This window comes from Mesoplodon mirus (assembly GCF_964341445.2).
Source record: "Mesoplodon mirus genome assembly, chromosome: 11".
NCBI classification, from domain to species: Eukaryota; Metazoa; Chordata; class Mammalia; order Artiodactyla; family Ziphiidae; genus Mesoplodon; species Mesoplodon mirus.
This window is the reverse complement of record NC_138987.1, coordinates 27251276-27261236: the sequence shown is the minus strand read 5'-3', so window position 1 is coordinate 27261236 and position 9961 is coordinate 27251276. Positions and strand designations below refer to the sequence as shown.

General features: G+C 41.0%; 1 long non-coding RNA gene across 1 annotated transcript; it reads left to right on the top strand.

Annotated features, from left to right (window-relative positions):
* The first annotated feature begins 1521 nt into the window (after window positions 1–1521).
* On the top strand, window positions 1522–9504 carry LOC309812085. The gene is made up of 3 exons (XR_014295285.1): window positions 1522–1851; window positions 3071–3201; window positions 9461–9504. It is a non-coding gene; the product is annotated as an uncharacterized lncRNA (long non-coding RNA).
* The last annotated feature ends 457 nt before the right edge of the window (window positions 9505–9961 follow it).

Genomic DNA, 9961 nt, shown 5'->3' with positions numbered 1-9961 from the left:
TATGAAATCAAATGAAATATTCGTATGACATTTTAAAACCCAATCAGTAGACTTGGAAGACATTTTCTACTTAGGCCAGGATCCTTCGGGCTCTATCTCCTGGTTTCCCTGGGTATATGTGTGTGCACTTGTCATTTGTCTCTGAGAAAAGAGGTACTTCTATGGAATAACTTGAAAAATATGGTCTTAAGATGTTACTAAGCCCTCCCCCCCCAGGGTGGTTTCCCCATGTAGAGCCTCTGTGACATGTCCACATTGCTACAGTGAACAGGCAAAGAGGGGCATGTCCTGTTTTTTCATCAGTAAGGACACCTAGTATGCCTCCTCTTTCATGTGACAGATGAGATAGGGCAGCTCACCCATATGCTGACTGACAGATGCAGGGTGCCAGTCAGAGCCCAGCATGTGGACAGAGGTTAGCCATCCACATCTGATCCCAGCATCACTCATCAAAACTGTCCCTTCCTTCCATATGACTTCCTTCCATATGTGATTTGTCAAGGTCTGAAGATAGAGCTCATCTTGACAAATCACATAATACTTGGTCTGTTTTATTATGTTCTTGGGCTTTTTTGTTTCTCTTTTTTCTGGGTGGAGAAAAGAAGAGTTGATTTTTGAAAAGCATATTTTTATCTAGTGGAGGAAAAAATGATTTCTAGAAACATATTTTGAAGTGAGCTAGTTTCATTTTCCTTTACCATAGAAAAAGACCCAATCAATAATCAAAAATGCTTCTGAGGCTTACCATAGAAAGTTTTCCCATTTTTGTTCTTTTGTAAACAAGTGTATCATCTAGCCAAGGGTGCATTCCAGTGAAAGGAATGAGAGAGACCTGAGAATCTGACTTAAACCTAAGATGTATCCTGGGTACCTACTAGAGTCAAGTCCAGCTGAACTCAGCCATGCCCAGCAGACCCACAACCCAATCTATGAGCTGGAGAGTGAAAAATAAATACTTATTGTTGTAAAACATTGTGAGCGGGGTTGTTTGTTACCCAGAATTGTCACAGTAAACCTGACTAATACATGGGCTGAAGTGGGGTTTATTTTTGATGACTTTGACCAACTTGAGGAATATTGGTCAGGCTTTTTGTAGAATGTCCCCCCGTTAGGGTTTGTGTGATGTTTTTGCTCATGATTAGACTGGGGTTGTGGGTTTTGAGGAGGAAGATCACAGAGGCAAAGTCCCATTCTCATCACATCATGTCAAGAATAGATGCTGTCGACATGACTTATCAATGTGGAGGTTGACCTTGATCACTCAGCTGAGGTAGTGTTTGTCAGGGGTCTCCACTGTGAAGTTATTCTTTTCATCCCCCTTTTTGTACTGTACCCTTTGGAAAGAAGTCGCTATGGGCAGCCCACACATAAGAGATGGGAATTTATGGTCCACTGTTTTGGGATGATTGTCATTTTTATGTTTTTACTAGTGTAAGTTACTGATGTTTTAATTGATTTTATATGCAACAACCTGCTTGAAATGTATGAGTTCTAGTAGTTTTTTGAATTTATTGGGTTTTTATCATAAATCATATCATCTAATTATGAATTTTTTTCCTTTTCTCTTGCAGCCCTTATATCTAATTTTTTTTAAATGTTCATGTTGGATAAGACCTTCAGGACTGTATTGGTCAGCTCTCATTAGGTTATGATATGATAAGCACTCTCAAATCTCAGAGGTTTCCAAAATCAAGTCTTAACTTCTTAATCGCACCTACCCATTGGTAACAGTTGGCTATGATTGGCTGCAGTCCTATCTCCTTTCTTCTGTGATCCAGTGGAAGAAGCAGCCCCTGTCTGAGAAATGGCCTTCTGATGGCAGAAGGAAAAGAGCAATTGCAGAACCAGATGGTAACTCTTAGAGCTTCTGTTGGATGTGGCATGGCCAAACTTGATAGCCATGACCTGGGAAGTCCACTCTGCTAAGGGGAGGGTCCCAGGGGAGAGCTTTCTAGAGATGGACTTAGTACAGAGGACAGGGGATAATTAGGAAAGGTATTATAAGCTTCCACAGACACTAGGGAGAATGATAATGAGAGCAGTCACCCTTGTCTTTTTCCAACATTTAAGAAAATGACTGAAATTTTTTTCATTAAATATAATGCTTGCTATAGGTTTTTGGTAGGTAGCTTGTTACCATGTTATAGAAGTTCTCTCCTATTTGTAGTTTTAACTTTTTAAAAATATTGGCTTGGTATTGAAATTCATTAAATTTTTTTTCCAATATATACTGAGGTGAACATGTAATTTTTCTCCTTTAGTCCATTAACATGAATGGAATGGATTTTTTAAATGTCTATTTATCTTCACTTTTGGAAAAAAAACTACTTGATCATGATCCTTTTTTTTTTTTTTTTTTTTTTTGCGGTATGCGGGCCTCTCACTGTTGTGGCCTCTCCCGTTGTGGAGCACAGGCTCCAGATGTGCAGGCTCGGCAGCCATGGCTCACGGGCCCAACTGCTCCGCGGCATGTGGGATCTTCCCGGACCGGGGTACGAACCCGCGTCCCCTGCATCGGTGGGCGGACTCTCAACCACTGCGCCACCAGGGAAGCCCATGATACGTTTTTTTATTTTTTAACATTTTTATTATTTGGGATTTTTGCATCTATTTTATTAAATAAAATTAATTTTTTTCTTCTTATATGTCTTATACCTAATTTTTGGTATAAACTCATAGCCTCACAAAACGAATTGGGCTCCTTTCCATATTGTTTTGTGCTTTGGAACAGTTTATTTAAGATCAGGATTATTGACTCTCTTGAAGTTTGGCATAAAACTATCTGAGCTTAGGGCTGTTTTGTAGGGGAGGAAAAGGAATTTAGGTATATAATTTCAATAGTTTTAACATGTTGGTGCATTAGTTTTCTTTTTTCTTCTTGCATCAGTATTGGCTCTTTAAATTATTTTCCGAAAAACTTAATGTGTTTAATATAGGTTTCAAAATTATTGGTATATGGTTATTCATGATATTCTTGTATAGTTTAAAAGATATGTCTTCTTTTCTAATTCTGTTAACTTGTTTTCTTTCTTTTTTGTCAAACTTTCCAATACAATAATTATTCCTGAAGCTTCTGGATGAAATAACCATAGAAACAACTTTCTTCTTTTTGGAATATCAGCCACAGGAAAATGGAAATGTAGAAGATGCTGATAAAAATATAGAGTTGGAATTTAAGGATTGAAATCCAGATGAACTTAGGTAAGGCATTTACTTTAAATTAAAAAAAATAAACTATAGATGGGAAAAAAGTGATTATTTTTTCTCCAGACATCATCTCTTTTCTCATGAAAGAAAACTCTAAAATATGCTAAATGGAATGGAGCAGTTAATTTAGAACCGAGCAGTTAAGATATCTGGAGGAAAGAGAGTTCAATCTTGGTGTATCAATTAGGAGCTTGGAAACTAAAGGAGACCAATTTCAAACTGAGCATAAAGTGTTTGGCTAGATTGAAAGAAGAGCAGCTGGAAACTTCCGTTTATCAGATTTGAAAAGGCTCTAATTCTGTTTTTTCAGACCGCAAATGCTAAACCTTGAGAAGGATTCATTTACTCCATCCAAATGAAAATATGGTTTGAAACAAGCTCGTGCACACACACACACACACACACACACACACCAGGAAAACAAACATCTTTTTCTATGCCCAGAAGAACGAATATATGAAAAATCAGGTTCCAAATCAGCCACAATGAGAAAGGGTAGCAAATGGCACACAAGAAGAATGATAGCTCTGTAAGCTGAGAAATGGAGAGCCCTAACTTGAGCATCTTAGGGGAAAGAGAAAAAAAATATTGAGCCCTTTGTATATACCAGCTATTAAGCAAATTTAATATTCACTACAACCCAGGGAGGTAGGATTTTTTTGTCCTCAGTTTAAAGATAAGACTCAGCCTAAATGAATCCGAGATTACCTATCTCACATGTAAAGGACACAAGAGCATCTCATTGGAGACAGTCGAGTATGTGCTTAACAGCACAGACATTGCAACTACTCTAAGCTAGAATCCTGCTCTGCTGTTTGACAGCTGTGTGGCCGTGGGTATATTACTTAATATCCCTGTGTCTCAAATTATGTTCCTATAAAATAGGACTACTAACAGTACCTACCTCCTAGGGTCCTTGTGAGCATTAAATAATTGAATACATGATAAAGCATGTAGAGTGTTTTCTGGCCCTGAGTAAGCTGTGAGGAATATCTTATCCTGAGTCTGGAAAGGAGAGTTGAACTGGGAAAGCAGGCAGGGGCGGGGAGCAGAGGGATGCTCTTGGGAGGATTTTTCTTGACCCTGGACAGCATATTGAATACTCACCATGAGGGTGTAAAAAATATCATTTCTTTCTGCTTTCCAGACTTTAACTTTCCTAGTTCAAATAGCCAGTATCCGGAGGAATTCTGCAAGTGTGTCAGTCTGAAACTGCAGATATATTAATGCTGCTTCAGACCCATGAAATTATCATGTAAGACACAAGGGCTTCCCTTCCCCTTCCCCTTCCCCTTCCCCCTCCCCTCCTCATTTTCTTTCTTCTTTTCCCTAATTTCTGGTTCCTTAAAGTAATTTAATTATCCTATTCTCATACCACCTCCTTATTCTTAGTCTTAGACCTTTAGACACGGCATCCTGTATATTAATAAACTAGACAGATTTTTTGTCATGACATTAGGTATTAAGGAATCCAGACTTTTCATTTCATAGAGGAGAAAATATGCCAGGAGAGTTAAATGATGTGCTCAAGATTACAGGGTTGGTGATGGAGTTAAAATTACAGTTAGGATGTGTCCTCTAGCAGAGTGGCACACTCTCCGTTACAGTAGAGTACGCCCAATATGTAATGCTGTGTTTGTTTATTTTTTTAAATTTATTTATTTATTTTGTGTTATGCGGGCCTCTCACTGTTGTGGCCTCTCCCGTTGCAGAGCACAGGCTCCGGACGCGTAGGTTCAGCGGCCATGACTCACGAGCCCAGCCGCTCCGTGGCATGTGGGATCTTCCCAGACCGGGGCATGAGCCCGTGTCCCCTGCATCGGCAGGCGGACTCTCAACCACTGCGCCACCGGGGAAGCCTGCTGTGTTTATTTTTAAACTAACTATTAAAAGCAATCGTTGATGTCCAGTAAATATTTATAGTTTTAGTTAGATAGTATATTATGTACACAAAACACATTCTGAGGGCTTCCCTGGTGGCGCAGTGGTTGAGAGTCCGCCTGCCGATGCAGGGGACACGGGTTCGTGCCCCGGTCTGGGAAGATCCCACATGCCGCGGAGCAGCTGGGCCCGTGAGCCATGGCCACTGAGCCTGCGCGTCCGGAGCCTGTGCTCCACAACGGGAGAGGCCACAGCAGGCCCGCGTACCGCAAAAAACAACAACAACAACAAAACCCACATTCTTATTCTTCTGTTATTACCTTTTTTTTACACCTTAGTGACCCTAAGTGGAAGAGGAGAGTCATACTCTTTCTCTTATCAAACTGAACCTGGGCAAGGCTTCCCAGTGGTCACCCAATGGGTCGCTGGTGGATCTAAGCTGGAAACATGAATTCCAGCTCCCAGATGGTCAGAGACTGAGTCACACCAGCACAGAAGGAATGACTAATGTCCTAACAACTAAACATCATCAGGTGTTGGAGGTGGAGCAAAACAACCTGTGTTAAAAATATTCCTCTGCTTCGTGTCTGCTGGGAACACGCAGGTGGCATAAAAATACACTGGAACAAATGAGCAAACGAGACTTTACGTGTGCATATAATGAACTTGTGATTTATTGGAAGCAGAGAGGCTGGAAAAAGTACTTAAGGAGAAGGCATGCTTGGGTGACAGTCAAGAGACAGAGAAGGCAGGTCACACGCTCAGCTGGTTAGGAGGCCTGCACTGTCCTTCTCACTGTGGCCTCTCATTAGCTGTGTCCGGGGAACTAAGTTACTTACCTCCCTGGGCTTTACTTTTCTCCTGTATATAAGGAGGAGTTCAGACTCACGGGTCTCTAAATTCTCTTTAGAGAAAGAGACTTTCAGTGATTCAAGGTCTGCAGTTCTATCTTGTCTTGACCTGACACTATTTCCTATGAGTTGATTTGCTGTAGGAAAATGAACCCCACTGCATACAGTCTCCATGTCAGGTGTCAGAGGCAGTGCGTTAGAATATAAGGGTACTTTTTATTGAAAATGCATTAAATGAGATCAAGTTTTCAGAACAGTTTCTCACGAGGGGCAGTTCAACCTAATGGCTGGCTGCACAGGCCTCAGAGGCAGACGCCTGGGATCGTTGCTGACGAGCTGCGTGATCTTTATGGATGTGACAGATGGCTCCTGGGCCTCAGTTTGTCCAGTGGGCTGCTGTGGGGATGAAAGGATTCAGCACAGCACTCGGCACATAGTAAGCACTCAGTGTTCTTGGCATCCTCTTCCTTGGTTTAAACATGGTTACAGTGGGCAGACTGGCTGTGTCTCTTATAAGGTCAACACAGTTATGAGGCTCGCAAACTAGATATAACACAGTCACGGTCAATGTTTTGTCCCAGAAGAGTGTGTTCCTCTTCTTACCTGTGTTTGTTCCACAGCACTGTCTAAAGCCGTGCTCAGATGAGTCATCCTATTCCCATACCACCTCCTATTCTCACCTCTTAGATCTCTAGACACTGCCTCCTGAATATTAATAAGTTCAACAGAGGTACAATCATGAAATTAGAGAGTCCACACCTTTCACTTCATAGGTGGGAGAATGTGCCAGGACAGTTACGTGACGAGCCCAGAACAACACAGAGTTGCTGGTGGAGCTGAAATTACATTGTTAAGACATGCCCTCCAGCATTAGGGTGGCAGGTATAGCACCGTGTGGCCAGTATTCATTGCTGTGTTTATTATTGAAAGAATGATTTTGAAAAAGTTATCAAAAGGTATTGGCACGGTGGAAAGAAATCAGGCCATTGCAATGCACGTCCTGGTGATAAGTGTCAGGCACAGAATTTGAATGGGGATCCGTAGGCCATGAATGCCCACATCCTCCAGTGTCCTTTCTCTTCATCGTGGTCAGAGCGATCCAGCCTCGTGGTCATTCTACTAGAGCTTCAGTTTACTTAACCCTTTCTAAGCACTAGTCACAGTTCTAAGTGCCTTACTTACTCTATCTCCTTTTCTCTCATAAAAATCCGGTGAAATAGACATTATTGTCTCCATCTTACAGATGAGTAAACCAAGGCTCAGAGACATTGTCTTGCTGGAGTCACCCAAGTGGTAAGGGGCAGACCCAGCCGCCCAGCAGATGGGTCTCTTTCTTCTCTGTTTCACTTTTCTGCTCTCACTCTGATTCAAAGCCACAGTCTAGGGCTGACACACGGGAAATGTAAAGAGTGGATTTGGTCTCACCTCTGTGGGGAATTGCATCTAAACACTGTATCTTCCCAAGAACGACTATTTCAATGTGGCTTATTTGTCTGGTTGTTGTCGTTCATCTATGGTTGTACTTAAAGTGTGGCAACAACTGATTATCAGTTTAGAGTACAAATGACAGGTGTAGGTGCTGAACCCCAAATGGAGAGGAGCCCACCCAGCACCCAGCTTTTCAGGGCAGGCCACTGTGGCTTGCATACAGTTACATAGCTATTCTGTGACACATAATAAGGTGCCGTCCTGCTGTTTAGAGCTGAGAAAAAAATAAAAAACAGATAAATATTTCCAGAATTACTGCTTTGTCCCTGGCCAAGCAAATAATATAAATCATATTTCTGGGTCCTTGTTTTTGTCTTCTGTTTCATAATGCTTTGCTACCTTGCTCTGGGAAACTGTTGAAATTATCTCACTCAGATATTGCCATAACTGAAGAATGGTAACAAGTTTAGTTTTGATAAAGTGCGAAATGGTTACAATTCCTTTTATTTATCATCTGACATGTTTTGGATTTATTTTCATTGGTAAGATCTAGATGTTGCTAAATGATTATTAACAGAAAACTGATAATCAAAATCTAATCTGAGGTTCTCTTTAATATTTCAAAACTGCTGAAATTTTTTTCTTTTTCTCTCTCTTTTATTTTTCTTGTTCTTTCTCTCCTTTTCTGTTTCTTTTTCTCTTTCTTTCCTTCTCTCTCTCTCAATCTCTCCCCCACCGCTGTCATCCAGTAGAGATGCTATCTATTCCCTTTGTGTATGGTGAACTCCTACTGATCCTCTAAAACCCATCTTGGACTTACCCCAATCCATACCCACAGTGAAGAGCTGCTTTTCTGTGTTCACATAGTACTTAGATCATGTTTCTGTCAGAGTGCCCACCGCATTGTATTGTAAACATTTGTTGCCAAATGCTAATGGATCACACGGCTCCCCTGGTCAAAGTCCTTTAGGGATATCTCATTAATTTCAGAATAAATTCCAAACTCCTTAATCTGAAATCCAGAATCCTTTGTGGAGAGCCTCTCCTGAGAACCTCTAGTTTCACATCTTGCCATCCACACTTTCATTCAGAAAGTTGGAGTGTTGAAAAGGGCTATGTTGCTCACCTCTACCTCTCTAGCTCATTCTTTCCCCAGTGCCTCGAGTAACTACCCACCCCCGACTCTTTCCCAGTTCAGATGTTGCCACTCCTGGAAGCCCTTTCCTGAGCCTGCCTGGCTCCCCAGGGGCCCTCCCATTACACTCCCTGTATCATTACCATATTGCTGAGCACACTGCCCTGGATTTGTTTCTCCCCAACTAGACCATGACTTCAGAGGCGCTGGGTCTTCCATCTGTATATCTGTAACACCCAGCTGAGTGCCAGGGACTTTTTAGTTGCTCAATACATCCTGGTTGAATTTAATAAATGAAGAACAGCTATGGCCAATGGTGATTCCAATTGTCATTGCATGAATATTAAACACTGAATTATAAACTTGGATAGCAGAAAAGATAACCTGTAGGCAGGAGATGTTCACAGAACAGACTTATTCCAAAAACCGTGATTATGATCATTACTATTGTTATTTTTTAATTCTTCAGAGTTTTGGAGGGTGAAACACAATCCGAGCACACCTCTGTTCAGTTTGGCTTGGGGCAGAATGCTTCCTGGGAGTTCAGCCCAAACAAAGTTATGCTACAAAGTTCAGGTCCCTCCCAAACAAAGCTGCAGCCACACTGCACCTTTGCTTTACCATGTCGTTTGTCTACTTAGGCCATTTATTTGCTTCCACTGATCAGTTCTCTCTCAACTATGATTTAGTATTTGACCTTAGCAGGTGTAATATAATATTTTGAGGTTGTGTACGGTTGTTTTAAAACAACACTTCATTTTGCAGGTCACAAAACTAACAGAGACCCTTAAAATACCACAAAGATAATGAGGACAAAAAGCAAACACCTCTAAAGTTGTAGTCAGAAGTCATTTCCCTCCTCGTTTCTGGTTACTCTCCCTCTTAATTCCTGGCAGCCCTGCAATCGTAGAGCTCTGGTCGCCAGCACCAAATGGTAATTTATCATCTTTCTTGGCAGGCTTCCTGCTTCATCCTGCACCTGCCTTCTTGAAAGAAAACAAGACATCAGATACTTATTCAAATAATGGAATAGCTGATCAACTAGGTCTCCGCACAATAGTGAGTTATCCATGATAAAAGAACAACTTTTTCATGCATTATATGTGACATATGCATCCTTTCTCTTAAGATTTATGAACCCATGACTATTAGTATTGTTAATATAATCAAACCTTTTACAACCTCACTCTGAAGCTTAAACTTATTATCAATTGGCTGCTAGAGGGGAGTCAATCAATTTCATAAGTGCTTAAACACCTGCACTCTCTTTGGATCAAGGCGGAAAAAAATCAATACCAAGTCCTCATTTTTCTCCAAGTATAATGCAACCAAATCTTGCTTACAAGTTCAGGAGGACTTGTAATTCAGACAGCCACACTTAAAAGACATTGTGACTTGATCCTGAGTGGTGGTGTTTCTTTTTAAAATTACTTCTTTTTTTAAATTACTGAATCCTAAT